The sequence below is a fragment of the Eptatretus burgeri genome, chromosome 1, assembly GCF_056783735.1.
Source record: "Eptatretus burgeri isolate ZD-2024b chromosome 1, Ebu_testis_v1, whole genome shotgun sequence".
NCBI lineage: Eukaryota > Metazoa > Chordata > Myxini > Myxiniformes > Myxinidae > Eptatretus > Eptatretus burgeri.
Window position 1 is genome coordinate 122,746,368 of NC_140961.1, and position 20,902 is coordinate 122,767,269.

Below are 20,902 nucleotides of genomic sequence, written 5' to 3' on the forward strand. Positions count from 1 at the left end.
TCGACAATTGTAAACCTGACATGCCAATTGCTGGAGAACAATGTGTCATTTGGATGTTGGTGGTACGGTACCTGGCATGCGCATTGTGTTGCCAATTAAACTCTGACTCTCTGCACTGGCCGAAGTACATGAAGGACACCTGGGAATTTATGGTATGAAACAGAGACTCTGAACCAAAGTATTGTGGCCAGGTTGTGACAAAGCTGTGGAGTGATTCTGACAGACGTGTCATGGATGCAAGTTAGTTACCAGACCAGACGCACCTGAACCTAATAGGTCAACACAATTGCCAGACAGTCCCTGGAAAGATCTGGTGGCACATTTGATGGGAACAATTTGCTCTGCACACTCACTATTAGTGATCAACAGGTTATTATTACAGCAGGTACTACAAAGTGGATATTGTATAGTAATGTCTTCAACTACCGTGAGAGTTATCAATTTTATAGGGGAGAACTTTCAGTCATCATGGATTGCCATTGTCATCCAAAACCAACAAGTGAAGTTTTGTGATTGCAACAGGACCATCCACCGTAAGGTGACCAGAAAAGGGCCACAAACTAATGAGGAGGTCGAATGATAGAACTCTCTCTCTCTCCTGAAGTGGATCCAGATCACACAAGCAGAATGGCTTTTCTGGAAGAAGGAACTTTATAAATACCTTATCTTATAATCATGAATTCAACCACCTCGCAACAGGTAAGAGTCCACCTGAGCTGCTGCTCAACAGGAAAATATGACATAAACTTCCTGACATTTTGTCAAACCAACCATTGGATTTTGAAGTGTGTGATCACGTTGTTCAACCCGACACCTCACACTGGTGAGCAAGAGGGGTAATGCTGTGGTCGTCCAAGCTCCCAGATGGAGTGCAGTATAGCAGGGCCACAAGTTATCTCACACGGTACATGACCAACTCTTCCATCATGGAGGATGGATATGTAAGCGTAAATATGAAGTGGCTACTCCTACTTCGCCCCATTACTTCTCGTACAAGAAGTTCAATCTTTGCCGAATCGAACATGTCCAATCCTTCAATGTCCTTTGAGAGAGAAAAAGTTGCCGACAAAGTATGATAATCCTTTGTTGTAATTTGTTGTGCAGCAATGGAACAGAATCATCCTCTCAGTTTAAAGACACAGTGTTGGGTAGCACACCCTGACTGGGTGCACGCCGTTCGTCATGTTTACTTGCGTGTTCAGTTTGAACGTGTATTTGCATTTTATGACACATTGAATTTGTGTCCAAATCATATCCACTGGTAATGTGAATGGCGGGAAGTTACTGAAACAAAGGAGGGATGTTGTCTAAAGGCCCTGTCACACCTTGACGATTTAGCCAGCCTATGCCGACGTATGAAAAATTTGTCTAAAACGCTGGCACACGTCGAATACATTGTGTTGTTCATCTTTCAGCTGCTCCTGTTAGGGGTCGCCACAGCGGATGATCCGTTATGATCCGCAAACTGATTTGGCACAGGTTTTACGCCGGATGCCCTTCCTGACGCAACCCTGGTCACCTTTTACGACACAGGGATAATGATTGGGTTTCGCCATGATTCCGGGCTGCCCTACACCCTCTCATATCGCGGCCTAGCGCAGAGCTCCCGTCCTCAAGCGATCCTCCAACCCAAGCCTCCGAGTAGCCAGATTGCAGGCGCACGCCACTACGCCCAGTTACACGTCGAATACGTATGGGTAAGTTTTGTATACGTTAAGAGCACGCTGGCATACGTCGTAATACGCTGGCATACATCATAGTACGCTGGCATATGTCGTAGTACGCCAAGCTGTTAGACAAATTTTCCATGCTTGAAATTTTTCGACGTATGCCAGCGTATGACTCACACGTTCCGCATACGCCGGCCATAAGTTGTAGGCACGTTACGCGATCGTTGACACACGTCGACACACGTTACTTGTGAGTTACTCATAAGTCGAAACATGTCGAGGTAATGGTTAGCATCAGTGTTCCAGACTCCCTGGTTTTTCTTTTTTCTTCGGCATGACGGTGATGTTGACACTTCAATTTCTAGTGCGGTTATAATATAATATAATAAATAGGCTGCCGCTCAACAATTTAAATCATAACCGCACTAGAAATCGAAGTGTCAACATCACCGTCATGCTGAAGAAAAAAGAAAAACCAGGGAGTCTGGAACACTGATGCTAACCATTACCTCGACATGTTTCGACTTATGAGTAACTCACAAGTAACGTGTGTCGACGTGTGTCAACGATCGCGTAACGTGCCTACAACTTATGGCCAGCATATGCGGAACGTGAGTCATACGCTGGCATACGTCGAAAAATTTTCAACATGCTGAAAATTTGTCGACGTACTCGGCGTACTATGACGTATGCCAGCGTGCTTCAGCGTGCTATTAATCTATACAAAACTTACCCATAACGTATTCGACGTGTGCCAGCGTATTCGGCAAATTTTTCATACGTCGGCATACGCTGGCTAAAGCGTCAAGGTGTGATAGCAGTGCGGTTATGATTTGAATTGTCGAGCCGCAGCCTATTAATAGCCTACGCCACGTGATCGTCGGCGATACGCTACCGCGCTATGCATAAGTTAGACTATCGTTGGGCGCAGGTTGTGAACGCCGATAACACGCTCAGCATTCGTTGATATAAGTTATCTATATTTAATCGAAACGTTCTGTGTACGTTACTAATACGTTATGCATACGTCTAATTCGTTATGAATACGTCCAAAACTGGAAAAAAAAAACATCAATATTTCAGCGTACGCCAGCGTTTTACATACATTTTGATACCTTGCCATATGCTGGCTAAAACGTCAAGGTGTGACAGGGCCTTTAGAGACAGACATGACTGCAGCACTCCCGTGTTCTACCATAATTGACATAACCGGAGTGGAAGGCTGGGCATGGAGGAACAACAGCAAGAATTGCTTTGCAATACAATCCATCTCCCCGACCGGTTTCAATGAAGAAGAAACCCGATAACCCACCGTGTTTGGGTCCATTCGGCAAAATAAAAGGAAAAACAATTTTCATTTACTGATATATTTTGTACACAAGAAAACAATAAAAACAAATAGGATAACAAACCGGAGATAAAAATTAGTTTGCTTCAATGCAAGCTCTGGCTAATACTAGAACCAAAATGAAGAAGAAGAACATTTTATTGAACCCACCATGTTTCGCTCATTTCTAGGCTTTGCCTATTTCTTAATAAAAATAACCCATTGTACATACATGAAGCAACAACATGTGTGCGGCTTATGTGCATATATAATACATCGTGGTTATATAGCGGGGATCATTCCAATTGCACTGGGCCATGGAATAACACCAGGCCCTAAGGCCTGAGGCCTACTGATCTGTACTGTTTCATGCAATGGCAGCACATGATTTTGTTGATGTGGAATCAGGCCAGCTGTCCAGCCAATGGGTGTAAAGCAGAGGGGTGGAGTCAGTTCAACTGAACACTGACCCATATATAATACTAGCTTTCAGCAAAAAGGTTGAATTCAATGAAGTATTATGATGTCAGCACTGGGATGGGAAACAGTTCAGGCCACATCATGTTGGTAATGGTTTTCAGTATGTGGCAAATATTTGACATTTGTTTTACACCAGCAGGGTACCGGGTGTTGCCAGGCAACGCCAGTTCCCTCCTCCCAACCCTTCCCCTTCCTCGTTCCACCCCTTTCCCTCCTTCATCCACCCTTTCCCCACCCTCCTCCCACCCCTCCCCCTTCTTCATACCACTCTATCCCTTGCATCCTCCCACCACACCCCCTCCCTCCACCTCCCACCCAACCCCCTCTCGGGACTCCCACCACACACCTTCCCTCCCTTCTACAACATCCCCTCATTCTAGACTCACATCCTTCCCCTTCCCCTCACCCTCCTTCAGTCCACCCTATTCTTTACCTCCTTCCACCCCAACCCCTCCCTTCACCTCCCACCACAACCCCCTCCCCGGACTCCCACTGCACCCCGTTCCTCTCCCTCCTCCCCTCCCTCTGGACTCCTACACCAACCCTTCCCATCCCTCCTTCCACCCCACCCTCCTCCCACTCCTCCCCCTTCTTCATCCCACTCTATCCCTTACCTCCTCCCACAGCACCCCTCTCCCTCCACCTCCCACCTCACCCCTTCACCTCCCTCCAGACTCCCACCTCACTTCTTTTCCTCCCTTATTCCACCTCATCCCACTTCCCCCTCCGGACTCACACCCCACCCATTCCCCTCTCTCCTCCAACTCCTAACCCTGACTCCTCCCCTCCACTGTAAGTGCTGTTTCATCAGGATGAAGATTACTGCACATTCGCTTTCATATGGAAGATGACATTGCCTCAAGCTCCTAATAAGATGAAATGACATCCGAAATGAAAGCAGATCGCACAAAAGGGTGAAACAATTCGAACCCAGGATAGACAGCTTGGAGCTGGTGTGCGTACCTCTCGGCCATACTGCCGTGGTGTGGGGTTCATTGCTTTGCAGACATTGAAAACATTGTTCAATTATTTCTTGAACTCATAGTTCACCTGTCCCATTGCTTTACTCATTCTAATCCCCTGATTTATTTACCTTCCAAACTCCAGGGATTTCCCGTGGAGAATTAACCACAGTCTCCACACCCACTGCTCACACTGCAGGAGTCTTTGCCTGTATTATTTTTGTTGCACTCAATGAATTTACACTTTGGGAAAAAACAGGAGAAAAACTAAACAGTAGAAAAAGTAAAGTTTGTGCTTTGGCAATTTCACATTTTCTTGTGTAAATATGCAGAAGGATCAGGGTGCAGAACTTTGTTTAAGGAATTGTTATTTCTTTAAATTTTCAGATTTTCACTCCAGATTTTGACACTTATTTGTCCATGAGATCCGATTCTCTAATCCGACATAATATTTCGATTATATTCTTTAATGAGTCCGCGAGAGCATGTAGTGTTTCCAACGCAAGGCATTTTTCGTAGGCCGAATCAAAATGGCGGCTAAGCCCCTTGTGAAGTGAAGTTGGGCTGGCCAAGGATAAGCCTTTCATGAACGTCAGCCATTAATTATCTTCAAAAGGGGGTGTTTAAATTTACCCAAACACCCAATTTTCATTCATGCACTCCCTCAGAGTTCCCTTCGTGTGCATGCAAAGTTTTGGGTCACTCGGTTTCATGGTTTTGGAAATATTGAGGACCCACACACACACACTGACTGATTGACTGACGCACACTGACATTTATTATGATTGATTTATCTGTGAGTTACATGGCTGTACAAACAATCATGGCAATGGAAAAAGACATTCGATCCACACAATATGTGTGACCTTGGTGTTGAGTCAAAATATTCCTCTGTATTATTATGTCAGGAACTAACACTCTACCGTCCAATGGCAAAACCTAGGAAGTCACTTTTTGGTCAAAGTTGAGATTTTGTCATTTTTGGAGTTACCAGGTTCTGTCACATGTTTATACGATAACAAAATCTGTAAAAGTGGATCCTAGATGCTTGGATGTCAATGGTAAAACCTAGCAAGTCAGTCGGATTAGGCCTTTGATAAAACAGTTTTCTTTTGTTTTCTCTCAATAAACAAAAGATGACTTACTACGTTTTGCCATTGGACGACAGCACTTCCAGGAAGTCCCTTCTAATTGGGGATGAGTGTGGTGTCCAGTGGTGGAGAATTAGGGAGTAGTAAGGGTGGTCGTGTTCCGATGTTTTTCACATTAATTTTGCACCACTTCATCGACAATATGCCAATATCGGAATTGTAACTCTGTTTATCATAATTATCAATTCAACAAAATATTATTTGGTTTGCTTCATATGCTATGTGTGTACTCGAAAAATGTGATGGCGAGTCAATGCAAATGAACTCCGTTTTTAGATCCTCGTGGAGGATCTCTAAGTCTTACTCACGTTGTTGTTCTTGTGGACTTTTTTGTTTCACAGCCTACAGTTTTCATTGAAACTTCCTGATACTTGGCGTATATATGTAAAAATACCCTGCGCAGACAGTAACCATCTCCGATTTTTTTTAAATTCCTCCTAGAAAAAAAAAGTTATGACGTCAAAATATCTCCGCTAATGGAAATCGCCGAAAAAATAATCTCCGAAACTAGGCAAGCTTTTTGAATTGTTTGCAAGAATCGAACAGGGCATTAGCAGAGATGAATTACCGCACATATGATACATCACTATGACGTCATACCAATTTTCATGACGTCATTCCTATTTTTTGACATTTTTTGTTTCATAACCCAGAGTTTTCATCAGATCTTTGTGAAACTTGCCACATATATGCAGAAAGCCCACGCGCAGGCAGTAACCATCTCTAATTTTGGAAATTCTTCATAGAAAAAAAGTTAACGTCGTAATATCGCCACTAATGTAAATCGCCGATACCATTATCTCCGAAACTAGTTTGTTTCACAGCCTACAGTTTTCATTGAAACTTCCTGAAACTTGGCATATATGTAAAAATACCCTGCGCAGACAGTAAGCATCTCCTATTTTGAAAATTCCTCCTAGAAAAAAAGTTATGATGTCAAAATATCTCCGCTAATGGCAATCGGATCTTCTTCACATTTCATCGGATCTTCGTGAAACTTGCCATGTATATGCAGAAAGCCCATGCCCAGGCAGTAACCATCTCTAATTTTGGAAATTCTTCATAGAAAAAAAGTTAACGTCATAATATCGCCACTAATGGAAATCGCCGATACCATTTTCTCCAAAACTAGTTTGTTTCACAGCCTTCAGTTTTCATCGAAACTTCCTGAAACTTGGCATATATATATATATATATATATATATATATATATATATATATATATATATATATATATATATATATATATATATATATATATATATATATGTAAAAATACCCTGCGCAGACAGTAAGCATCTCCTATTTTGAAAATTCCTCCTAGAAAAAAAAGTTATGACGTCAAAATATCTCCGCTAATGGACATTGCCTAAAAAATTATCTGCGAAACTAGGCAAGCTTTTTGAATTGTTTGCGAGAATCGAACAGGGCATTAGCAGAGATGAATTACCGCACATATGATACATCACTATGACATCATATCAATTTTTATGACGTCATTCCTATTTTTTGACATTTTTAGTTTCACAACCCAGAATTTTCATCGAATCTTCATGAAACTTGCCATGTATATGCAGAAAGCCTACGCGCAGGCAGTAACCCTCTCCGATTTTGGAAATTCTTCCTAGAAAAAAGTCGACATCATAATATCGCCGCTAATGGAAATCGCCTATACCATTATCTCCGAAACTTGGCAAGCTGTTTGAATTGTGTTTGCGCGAATCAAGCCGGGCATTAGCATAGATAATTTATCGCAAACCTGATACATCACAATGACGTCATATTCGTTTTATGACGTCATCATTAAGAGCACGAGGATCTTAGCTCATTCGAGCTTGTTATAGACATTCATCGGCAGGAAAGGGAATCGCTGGACACGTGTAGATTGTCACATAATTTGGTCAAAGAAGAATCACGTCACATTCAAATTTGGTTTGTTTGATCGCCAAGAAATTTGCAGACTCAAAAACTAACAATATGTTTATTATCTCCGCCATCAATGGTGGCCATAAGTTATGTTTTCACCCCCATCTGTCTGTCTGTGAGCAGAATATCTCAAAATATTGTGGACGGATTCGGATGAAATTTGGTGGGGTGTGTGACAAAGACGAATTGATTCGATTTTGGTGAAGATCCGGATCCGGATCTGGATACTAGAATTTTGAAGTGATTCTTCACCAGAGTGATCGGGCCAATAACGATATATATTTCAAAAGATTAATGCAATATTTGATTGAAACTTGGTGGACATGTTGAGTGTGTGACAAGGACTAATTGATTCCATTTTGGTGAGGATCCCAATCTAGATCTGGATACGAGGGTTATTTTATTATTTACCCAATTTCTCACCATTGAGAGATGGGCTAAAAACGATATTGCATGATATCTCAAAAAGTTGTAGATGGACTCGGATTAAACTTGGTGGACACGTTGGGTGTGTGACAAGGACTAACTGATTCGATTTTTGTGAAGATCCAAATCCGGATTTGAAATTTTTAGAAGCGATTCTTCACCATTGGGAGATAAAGGCTGAAAATGATGTATAGTATGATATTTCAAAAAGTTCCAGACGGATTTCGATGAAACTTGGAGGACATGTTGGGTGTGTAACAAGGACTAACTGATTCGATTTTGGTTCAGGTTTGAATCCAGATCCGGCCAATCAGTGGGATATAAAACGTAAACTGTTCAGCCTGGCAGAGGTTTGTGCTCTACTGAGTGCCGTTCTTGGTATTTGTTTGTGATAACAATGGGAGTACATCGTGTACAATGTTAATTCATGTTTGCATCTCTGAACCACACCCAAAGCTGAACTATGGGCTGTTAGTTGTCCAAGTGGATAATGTAATTAATGCACAGAAATCCGTTCCTGCTGACAATATGAATAACATTGTCTTGTTACATTTTCACCTTTAACAAACTGATATGACGAAGAAACTTTGATTTCATAATCTATCGAAAAATTGTCCTTTATTAACGTTATATTTGTCCGAAAGGATTGTGCAGAGATAATGCCCTTACCTTTCAGTTGTCTTGTCTGTGTTTAATTTTTGACCCAACTCTAAATTGCCAAATTGGTGATTTGTCGCCAAGGTATTGCATCACAAAGTGTGATATCCCTTGATTGAATGTTGGTTATTCCATCTGCTAGCATTAGTTGGTAGATGTTAGAGATCTCCTCGTGTCTTTCATGTTGAGTCAGCGAGTTATCGCCGGTACCAGGAACATATTACAAATTCCTGTGCAAATCACCTCGCGCAAAATGTCAGGAGACCTGGTGAGCCAGTTCGTGGAAGACTTTGGCCAATTTACCCCGTGTGGTCACCCCTTCAAGAAGGTGGAATTATTTGGGGCCGTTAAAGAAGTAGTAGACATGTTAAAGTTATGACATTTATAGAATTGTAAGCGTCTCTTGTTACACCTCCATTTTGTATCTCCATGCTTTATGAGCCTGGTGTTGGCTTAGTGGTTGAGGTTGCTGGCTTGGGATCTTAGAGTCCTGAGTTCAAGCCCCATTGGCAATGAATTAACACCAGGTAGGGTTGACTCAGCCTGTCATCCTTCTGATGTTGGCGAAATGAGTACCATTGAAGTGGTAGAGTGGCATTGCATCAGTGATGCCCCCATACTCAGTAGCATTGGTGATGCACCGTTGTTCATAACCAATTGAAAGCATGAAATCATGCCACCACAATTTGTGGAAGAATTAAAAAAAATGCTCCATGGATGATGGATGGTAAAAGTTTGCACTGCTTGAAAATTGTGGAACGAGGGAATATGTTGCGAGGTTTAGGATTGAAAGGTACTAGCCGTGCGTACCCATCGCTTCACTGACGGATTTAATCAAAATACAGCATTGTGAACTTCATAAAAATCTGACATGTTTGTCTGTGATTGTCAATGAGAAAGTAAAATCAAGTAAAACACGTGAAAAAAGGACATTTTATAACACGTAAGTTGTTGCTGCCACAGTGGCTGTGATTGTTGTTGCTTGTGTGTTCCAGTCCGTGTCCTGTTATGTATTTTTCTGTTTTTTCGAGAAGTATTACTACATTGAATAGTGTGCTTCTTCCATGCCCTGAAGGATTGCTGGTGTCGAAGGATAAAACAATGTTAACATTGGAACGAACCACTGCATAAAGCTGACATTCCGGCTTCTTCTTCTTCAATCCAGCAAGAGGGCTTTGAAAGCAGGTACTTTTGTGATTAAATGGACACAAATTGTTGTTCCAAGTGAATCGGTTATTAGCTTTCCAATGGGACTTTTTTCATTATTGTAGGACTGCAGGAACTGATTGATTAAAGCTCAAAGTCATGCTTCTTCTTCTCTCCTTCAATACCGAAAGACGGGCTTTTAAAACACGTATCATTGAGATTAAACGGAGAGAAATTTCTGTTTTAAGTAAATTTATCATTACCTTTCCAATGGTACCATCTTAAAGACTCCACAACAACAGGATCCCATTAGAATGAAGTGTGACGGACGGACGCTTCTCCTTTTAGTCATAGATGTACATACTAGTCTGGATGCAGAACTGGAATTTTACCCTCGGTGTGTTTCGGAGTACATACACAATTTTATTGCAGATTCTGGTAATATAGACTATACTCAACTCAAATCCGAGTGATGCCATTTTGTCATGCTTGAGCAATTTTTTTTAGGAGCAAAATTTAAAATGGCCGCCATCAAAACCGTTTTTTGGCCGTAACTCGGCCAAAAATTAAGATATGAACCCGATTTCAGTGGCAAACCCTATGTTTTGGGGGTCAAGGAATACACTGATATGTTTAAATAAACCATATCATCCATATTAATAGTCTATATTGCAATTTTTTCTATTTAGATATAGTATTTTGACTGAAAAAATATCGACCGAACTATTTTCAGCCGTAACTATGCCCAAAATCTATATGAACCTGATTTAAGTGGTAAACAGTATATTGTATTGTATTGTATATCTTTATTTCCAACAGTACAGTTGAGTAATACAATGATGAGGTAACTACAAACTATAATTACTTATATTAACACATAACCAAATAAACGTAATAAGCAAGATTTACACAAATTTTACACAAATTCAAATCCAAAAAGGGGTCTGTACATGCTATCAACTCTGAATACACTGATTGGTTGCTGATGAACTTCTTTCATTCTGCTTTCACTCAATCTTTCTTTCACTCAATCTCACATACAAGACAGCTGCATAAATCAAATAACTAGTGTTCACTCAAGTTCCACAGCTTTGCTTGCTGGTACAGACTTTGTTTGGTCGTTCTGACATTCCTCCATACGATGGCAGCCACAGAACAATGAACAGGAGAGCCTGGCGGCAGAGCAAATACATCTATTCGTTGCACAGGGTCGCACTGAGCTGCACCCACACCTGATCATCTTGAGAACATTATCAGGAGCTCTGATGACATCCGGAGGCAGAGACACAGGGAGCAACATGCTTGACACTTCTTCATGCGACCATCCATAACTCGTTGGATCGATCAATGGTGGGTCTGATCTAATGCAGCTCACCATATTGCTGCCTGCAAGTGCGCCCTGAGAACATATTGGATGAAAGCCACAGTGGTTGGTGGTAGAGTTTTTAACTCTGGTGCTGATGTCAGCTTCTTGTTAGCCATCTTTGAAGACCAGACATCAAATCGAATAGCTGACATGTCTTCTGTTTCCTGGGATCCATAGCAATCAGCAAAGAAGGCAGTTGCTTCAGTTATGACATCTGGTAATTCTGCATCAAGATCACCAAGATAATTTAATTGACGACCATCTTTGAGGTGTTTCACAATTGTGCCTTTTCCGATACCCCACAGGTAGGCAACTGTGTCACATCTATAAATGTATCCTGATTCTGTCCTCGATCAGCAGTTCTACATTGAACAACACGCCGCCAGTGAGATGGATTTTTTAGCTCTTGGATGGCATCACACTTTTCACCACAAATGAGACATTGTTCTTTAAAATTGAACGATATGGCATCTGTTCGGCGCGTTCTCTTCTCGACAGGCTCTTCATCTTTTTCTTTCTTCTGTAACAAACGTTTAATGTGCGTCTTGGAAGTGTATGTTGCAACGAAATTCTTGTGTGTGTAGAGTGTCTCAGTAGAGTCTTGTAACAGGGTTTCTAGAGCAACATGCCACCCATCACCTCTACGTTTGCTCGCTTCTACGATGGTGTTGAGCCTTTCAGGTCCAGCTACACTCATTGGCTGTTTACTGGCACTGCATTTCATGCGACTATTGAGCAGGCAAGAAATGTTAAGCTGTGATGCCATCGTTCAGTTCAAGCGTATTCAAGATCACAGCTGTCGAACGTTGTCACTAGAAAAAGACAAGCAGAAATGTTCAATTGTTGTTCGATCAATATAATGCAAAACATTCACAAAATAACTGTATGTCTTATATTAATTGTTCCGAAAGTTAAACACCCTGATGCATTCTTAAATGGAAGACATTTACAAGGGGTGATGAACAAATTAATCATTTCATTTATTTGTAAAATACATGTATAAAAAAAATTAGAAAACCTGTTCCCACCCTGTGTACTTTAAACATCATCAACACAAACGGTTGCTATGGTATCAAAACAATCATGATATGAAGATACAAAAACGTCTTGCTTTCAAAAGAAAATTGATTAATCTACTGATAACAATACTCTACTGTTAATTAACACACAGTTTTGCATGTTTCTTTAAAAATATCCAAGCATATACAACTTACTTGATCTGTTGACACAGTTCAGTGATCTTCATGGCAGCCATTTTTTGTCACAACTGTACTGGGGAAAAACTGCTCTGTGAAAAATTATTTTTTACCACTTTTCTCGCTATACCATGAAACTGAATTGGAACCGTTCTACAGCTATATATAAACACAATAAAAGCGCAATAAAAGCACATCAGCAACCTTTCAGTGTCTTCATCGTATGTACCCTTGATATTATTTGGCTCAAGCTTTATAGGTCGAAACTACAACAATTGGTCAATAATGTATTACAATTTTAGTCAAAATATGGTATCTGATATACCAATATTGCAATATGGACTATTTATATGGATGATATGGTTTATCTAAACATATCAGTGTATTCCTTGACCCCCAAAACAGGGTTTGCCACTGAAATCGGGTTCATATCTCGATTTTTGGCCGAGTTACGGCCAAAAAACGGTTTTGATGGCGCCCATTTTGAATTTTGCTCCTAAAAAAAATTGCTCAAGCGTGACAAAGTGGCATCACTCGGATTTGAGTTTAGTATAGTCTATGTTACCAGAATCTGCAATAAAATTGTGTATGTCCTCCAAAACACACTTTAGCCAATGGCTGCCAGACTATACAGGGATTGAGAATAAAGGATGGATGGAGAAGCATGCAAGGTGATGGAGTCAAAAATTCTGCCATTTCTACTTGTATAACATGCATATGGTGCAGAAAGAAGAAAAAATATTTTGACAAATTTCTTAATTAAATACTATAGTTTTAATTGTGATTGATAATAATCATCGTGCGATAATGAAAAATAGACTGCACCCATTATCAATCATTGTGTTGTGAATGGATAATGTATAGACATGCCAGACTTCCACCAATTTGTGAGCATGTAGAATTATTTATTTGTGATTTTTGTGTTTGCATTTGTGCAATCCTAATTGATGTATCACATAACTAGGGCTGCGTCGATCATTAATCCAAAATTTAATCCATAACTAGGGCCCTTGATCATTAATCCAAAATTTGCACCACAATTGGTGAACTTGGCTTCAGGTCAAAGCGCCGCCTCCCCCGTCTGTGTCTCTCTCTCTCTCTCTCTCTCTCTCTCTCTCTCTCTCTCTCTCTCTCTCTCTCTCTCTCTCTCTCTCTCTCTCTCTCTCTCTCTCTCTCTCTCTCTCTCTCTCTCTCTCTCTCTCTCTCTCTCTCTCTCTCTCTCTCTCTCTCTCTCTCTCTCTCTCTCCCTCTCTCCCTCTCTCCCTCTCTCCCTCTCTCCCTCTCTCCCTCTCTCCCTCTCTCCCTCTCTCCCTCTCTCCCTCTCTCCCTCTCTCCCTCTCTCCCTCTCTCCCTCTCTCCCTCTCTCCCTCTCTCCCTCTCTCTCTCATTCCTCTCATCTGCCGGGTGCAGCGTCCAATGATTTAGCGTTAAGAATATCTGAACCGCAATGTAGAGTAAACCTATGTCATATAGTGTGCAAGAAATATTGCAATGTAATGAGCATATCACCTTCACCCGTTACATTTAGTCTTCACTTCATGGCTCACGGCGAATGCAAAGGGCTAAAAAAATTTTTTTTTGCAAAACACACTATATCCGCTCAAATTCAGAAACGAGTAATGAAATCGCACGAATCAATTTTGCAATTGCAAGATGGAAGTCTGGCGATGATATAGCAAAGCGGTTAACCTTGATTCGCAGACGAGACTGGACGAGCCATTTAACTATTGGCAGGGATTGCTTTTTTCCTAGGTTGCAATGAGTAAGCCGGCTGGGCCATTGCGGTATGCTCAGCTGGCCGTGCGGATGCTCTTAGCATGGCTTTTAAAGCCATGGGAAAAGCATTAGGTCATTCCACTGCGGACGGTTTTTTCTGGCCTCTCCTGAGGCCCACGCCACACCCAAGTAGAGATCCACTGCTCACTCTCCGCTTTAATCTTCAGTCATCAAGATTTGAGTTGAGGGGTTGCAAGAAAGTCTTGAATGCTCGAAAAACTGGCCATTTTTTTCATGCTAATGATGCAAAACATCTTCAAAAATGCCTTCACTCTTTTACGTGAACCGATTTGTTTTCTCCCTCAAAATTAGGGGAATCGGATGCAACATCTGCATTTGGTCCTCTGAAAATAGGCCTTCCGTCTTTTCGGATCCATTAGGTGTATTCTCTCGGGTTGTAAACTATCAGTGGGATCCTGTAAGGATGGATGATCTGGAGCGTAATTGACCACAGATAAGGCTGCTAGCCGTGTTGCCAAGTTAATAAAGTCGACGTCCTTGTCTCCTCTCGGCTTCTTTTCTCCGAGTGCAAAATATCAACCTTTCGCATCACACACCCTTGAAGCTAGGTCCAATCCTTGGGATGACTGTGTGCGTGCAAAGGAAACCTTGGCAAGCATTGTTGGCAGATGGGACTCGGAGCAGAAACTCGGGATCACCCTTTCAACACTACTTCCCACACATCTACAAACGTCTGAGAAGGACATCATGTAAATAAGTCGTGGGAGAGATGTATCCGAGGGCTGTGCCGGGCGACGTGACCCAAACCTGATGGGAAAGTAATCGCGGTGACCTTTTTATTCCATCTACGTTTCTCATTTATTTTGAACAAATTATAAATTCCATTTAATTTATTTTGTTCCCTTTGACAATGAGCGCTTCTCTGTCACAACCACTTATGAATTAATGAGCCACAGAAAGAAAGACGAGTCCCTCTGAGGCGGTGGCACAGTTGTTCCTTTTTGCCTTCTGCACATCAATCGTTTATTTCCAATAACGCGCTGTCATCGGTGTGCCATTACGTATCGTGCCACGTGTGGCAATGCTGTGTCGGCACAGTGATAATGCATTTCGTTTTGGATCCAGGAACTGTGGCTCCGAATGTTGGTGGTGACAAACCGCCATCGCAAAAATGATTACCCGTCTGAAGTAGTGCAATGGCAATTTTCCACATTCGATGAAATTGGCCAAGCAACCTCACTTTGAGTCTACTTATGCAACGTAGGGTTGATAAAGTGACAGGCGAGGCTGCATTGAACCCGACACCGTTTATTAAAGACAACCATATGGCATAGCCCTGCTCGTCTGGCTCGCACAATATGTGAGACCGGATCTAGTCCTCTTTTTCTTTGTTCTCCCTTGCCAAGGCAAAACTTTTCTAATCCATATTGTTTACATTGTCTATTTGATGATGAGGGTTAAGGTTGCTGGACGTGTATTGACAACACCAGGTGTGAGAGTTTGTTACCTCTTGGTAACAGTGCCTTGTAAAAAAAAACATGGAAAAATAAAAAAAAAATGAATCGTGGCTAATGTTCACGAAAGAATGATCGACCGGAGTACAGCATTGCATCACGGAAAAAGCTTCTTCACTTTTGGCTTACTTATCCATTAAAAGAAGAGGCTGGCATGATAGCTGAGAAGTATGTGCATTTACCTGTGAGCTATCGAGCCTGGGTTTGAATCCTGAGAAAGCTAGACATTGTCTTTCTGGTGTTTTGTTTGCAGGGTGAGGCAGAAATGTTTGCGTCGTCTCTGGTATGGACATCAAGCCAAAGGACCTGTCTGCCAGCATGGGTTAGTGGACGGTAAAGATCCCACGGTGGGTGTCCTTCATGAAGAGTGGGAGAGTTATCGCCAGCACCCTGAGCAAATTACAAACTCCTACATGCACTGTGTGTTGCAAGTGGTCTGGTCCCTCTTGGTGGTTCCTTGAGATGACGCTGCACCGCTTGCTATCTCAGTGTGGTGACTGTCTTGGCAGCAGCTTCTGCAATGCAACAAAAATTGAACAGAGAGTTCACATGTTTCAAATGAACTGAACGGTCTTCGTCAGATGTGAAGGGCAACCTACCGAGAACAGGAAATATTATTACTCACATGTACCAAAAAGCATAACTTTTTGATTAGCCCATGCTCGCAAAGTGAAAAGCGGGGTAAAGCGACGGGCCCCGTACGTGCGTACGTACATGCATGTCTGCATTTTGTTATTCCCTTTTCTCTGGAACTGTTTGTCAGATTGACATTAAAGTTTTTAATACAGGTGCGACTACTCATGTAGAACGTTGTAATGATAATAATGGAATCATAGGTCATGTGGTATGGCAGCTATTTTGGAAAAACAGGAGAAACGTTAGACCTCTGTCTCTCCAAAACCACTCCATGGAAAAAATTGAAACTTGGCACATGTCAAGTAATCTCCATGGGGAATAAGTGATTTTTTTTTTAATGATGTCATAGGTACCTTTGTGATAACGTCATAATTGCATACGTGGAATGCTACATCCGCTCAGTATTTAAAAAAAATTGGAGGGTCATCTTGGGATAAATTGGTCAACAGAGGTAAAAAAATAATTGATGATGTCATTGGTCACGTGGTTCAGCACCCATAAATAAAGAAATAAATAAAAACACTTCAAAAATCTCCGAAATGGCTGAACAGATTGAGGAGAAACTTCACAGGTATGACCACCTGTCCATGTGGAGCAAAAAGTTATGTCGGTAGATGGGCCACAAACGGGAAGAACTGGGGCAGAAAAGCAGGAATTCAGGGATGCACTGGAGAGGATGATGGGAATGGTTGAGCTGGATATGATGCCGTGCTTTGTAGAGGACTTTAACGTGCATGTGGGAGTAGCTGAGCTGGGTGAAGAGGAATGCGTTGGTCAATTTGATTGGGGAACAAGGAATAGAGAGGGTCCAGAGCTGGTGGAGCTGGTAGTGAGGAATGGGATGGTTGATGACTGACGAGGAGGAATGGGATTGAAAGGGAGTTGCAGGAGAGCATGTTATCACCTAGTACAAGCCTTTGGTACTTGTGGCACAGTTGAAGAAAAGGAGGGATGTAAATAGCATAGGTCAGAAGATTATTAGGTGGAAGAAGTGTTGGGGAAACGTCATCATAGAGTACAAGGAGAGGATGAGGGCCAGGTATGAGCAACTTAGCCAAGAAGCGGAAGCTTTGGAGAGGCGTTTAGCGGAATTGCAGAAGTTTTGTGTGGAAGGATGTCAGGAAAGGGAGCATCGTTGATGGATAGAAACCAGGTGTGATGGATAGGTATGATACCAACCAGGTATGATAGAAACCAGGTGTGGGTGAAGGCAGTTTGTGAAAGGAAGGAGGTTTGGAAGAGGATAGAGAAGATTGAGGTTAGAGGGTGACAACTGGATGTGGGGTTGCTGCACCCCTATGGGCAAAAGAAAAAAGCAGCAAGGAGAGTGGTGGATGAGATGAGGAAATATATGGAAGAGGAGGTGTACAACAAGTTGGAGGAGGATGATGGGCAGGAGATGATCTATAAATTGGCTCGTAACAGGGATGAGGATACCAAGGACACGAAGGGGTGGGCGATGATGACGGATGATTGCCGGAGGTAAGTGACAGAATGGGGGTCAGTATTGGAGGTGTGAGAAGGATATTTCAAGGAGTTGTTGAACTTGGGAGGAAGCAACGGCAAGCTCGAGCTACTGTGTATGTAAAGGGGAAAGTGGAGTTGGTGGAGATGATGGCAGAGAAGGTGAGGACAGCATTGAAGAGGATGCAAAGAGGAAGAGCGCCAGGCATTGATGAGGTGTGTAGAGAGATGATACTTGCAGTGGGAGTAGTCAAATTCAGTTGGACGAAGAGGCTGTTGAATCTACTGTATGTATGAGATAAGGTTCAATTCCAGAAGATTGGAGGACAGGGATAATTATGCAAATATGGAAGGGGAAGGGTGATCGATGTTCAAGATCTGAGGAAGGACAGAGGAATTACACTTCTAAGTCATGCAATGAAGCTGCTGGAGAGGATTCTGGACAGGAGGATAAGGAAGGGTGGGGAGATTGAGATCGCAGAAGATAAGCAGGTGTTTAGAAAGGGTAAGGAGAAGACATGTATGTTCATACTGAGACAGCTGGTTAGAAAAGAGCTTGGAGGTGCAAAGTGAAATGGCATTGGGATTTGTGGACCTGGATAATGCCTACGATGACACTGTCCCAAGAGAGATGGTGATGGCGACACTGAAATGGATGGGAGGGCTGAAAGCAGAAGTTAGGTTGGTGGAAAGGATTTACAAGGGAATGAAGGGAAGACTTTTGGTTGTCTTCGGATGTCTGAGGAGTTCAGCATGAACATTGGTTTGAGGCAGGGAAGCTCTCTCTGCCCACTCATGGCCAACATGGCATTAGAGCTGGTAAACATGAGGTGTATTCTGGGGAGGATGTTGTATGTGGATGATCTGGCTGTTGTGGTGGAGAGTAGGCAGGAGATGCACAAAGCACGAGGGAAATGGAAGAGGCATTTGGGAAAAATGAGCTGAAGATGAGTATGGAAAAGACTGAGGTGATGTGGGTTGGGCAGCAAAGAAAATAAATCAATATCAGGTTAGAGGGGAAGGAGATCAGACAGGGAAGTAGGTTTGAGTATCTTGGAGGAACAGTGACTGGGGATGGCAAGTCAGTGGCAGATGTTCAGAGTAGGATACACGTGGGTGTGAATGCATGGAGGAAGGTCGAGGGATTCATGGCGGAGAGATATGTATCAAGAAAGTTTAAAGGGAAGGTTCTGATGTCGTGTGTAATGCCAGCCTACCTTTACGGTCTGGAAACGGTCGCACTGACAGAGAGACGACAACAGAGTTTGCAAATTTGTGAGAACAACTGAGTCAGGAAGATTGCGGGAGTGAAGAGGGTGGATAAAAGGAGGATGGATAAACAGAGGGAGGAGAATGGTGTGCAGATGAGCTTGACGGAGAGATTGGTGAAATGCCTGCTGAGATGGGCTAGCCAGTTGGTGCAGATGAGGGAAGAGAGAATGGCAAAGAGAGCAGATAGGTGGAGGGAGCAAGGTTGGGGGGAAAGAGGTAGACCACAGTCGAGATGGGAAGATTGTGTGAGGAGAAATATCAGGAAGGCTTGGGAGGGGGTGGGGGGGTCACAGTAGAAGCATGGTACCATTCGGCCTTACCCCTTATTGAAGTAATACAAGAAGAGGAAGACTCATAAGTTTGATGCTAGATAGCACCCATAATGGTAGGGGGTATCTTCACCCATAATGCGGAGGGAGGTGGTTGGAGAGTGTAGAGAGTTGGCTGAGAACAGAGGGAAGCGGAGGAGTATCATGGCCAAGGCGTGGCAAAAGCTTGGTGCCTTTGGACCTCACCCCTTATAAAGGAAAGAGGAGAAGAAGAAGCTTGAAAGGAAACATGATGGAAGGAAAGAACCATCTATGTAATACATAAACAATGAATCAATCCACATGTATTAAATTATTATGCTTAATTGAACAGATACGGAATGACTATTGTTACAGTATTGATGCTTATTTAACCCCTAAGAGCCATAATCAGCACGATATATATATATATATATATATATATATATATATATATATATATATATATATATATATATATATATATATATATATATATATATATATATATATATATATATATATATATATATATATATAAACATGTGGAGTGTGACGAGCACTCCCCTGATGCCCATTAGACACAGTCCTACACCAATGCATCACCTCCAACACAGAGGCCTTAGCCCAGTGACTCTGTCAAACAGACAAAGATTGTATGGTCAACATCAGTTAAACATCAAACGAAGCCACCGATCTCGATTTCGGGCTTATATGCCCTCATCAGGATGGCATAACAACATTTATCGGTAAAGGATAAAGTTGTGGAAAGGCACAGATCAGGGGATGGGTATAAAATATTTCAAAGGCCTTGAATATCCCTTGGAGCACAGTCAAGACAATCATTAAGAAGTGAAAGGCATATGGTACCACCAAGATCCTGCCTAGATCAGGGTGTCCCACTAAACTAGATGACCAAGCAAGGAGGACACTGATCAGAGAGGCCACCAAGAAGCCAACGGCAGCTTCGAAAGAGCTACAGGCCTTTATGGAAAGACTGGTCACTGTGTGCATGTGACAACAATATCTCAAGCACTCCATAAGTCTGACCTGTACAGTAGGGTGTCAAGAAGGAAGCCATTACTCAAAAAAGCCCACCTTGAGTCCCATTTCTTCTCTTCTTCTTCTTTCCGCTGCTCCCTGTTAGGGGTCGCCACAGCGAATCATCCGTCTCCATTTCGCTCTATCCTCCACATCTTACATTGACACTCCAACCACCCGCATGTCCGCCCTCACCGTATCCATGAACCTCTTCTTTGGCCTTCGTCTTCTCCTCCTACCTGGCGGCTCCATCCTCAGCATCCTTCTCCCGATATACTCCGCTTCCCTCCTGTGCACATGTCCAAACCATCTCAATTTCGCCTCTCTCACTTTGTCTCCAAACCGTCCTACCTGCGCTGTCCCTCTAATATACTCATTCCTTATCCTGGGATGGAAGTTCACCTTTCAGCATGAGAATGACCCAAAGCACATAGCCAAAGCTCCACTGGAGTGGCTAAGTAACAAAAAGATTTATGTCCTTGAGTGGCCTGGTCAGAAGCCTGATGAGGGATGACCTAAATCCAATCAAACATCTGTGGCATGACTTGAAGATTGCAGTCCATCACTGCTCCACTTGCAACTTGACTGAGCTTGAACAGTTTTGTGCAGAAGAATTGGCAAATATTAGTCAATGAAGGTGTGAA

The 20,902-nt window shown here is 42.4% G+C and overlaps 1 protein-coding gene and 1 pseudogene across 1 annotated transcript in view; one reads left to right on the forward strand and one right to left on the reverse strand.

Annotated features, from left to right (window-relative positions):
- Window positions 1–20,902, reverse strand: part of LOC147035311 (huntingtin-interacting protein 1-related protein-like) — a 993,771-nt pseudogene that overhangs the window by 635,299 nt on the left and 337,570 nt on the right.
- Window positions 1–20,902, forward strand: part of LOC147035315 (uncharacterized) — a 270,416-nt gene that overhangs the window by 179,358 nt on the left and 70,156 nt on the right. The window contains exons 5-6 of the mRNA XM_085896724.1: window positions 9,675–9,784; window positions 15,812–15,905. The gene's annotated coding sequence lies outside the window, so the exon portion shown is untranslated. The remainder of the gene's footprint in view (window positions 1–9,674; window positions 9,785–15,811; window positions 15,906–20,902) is intronic.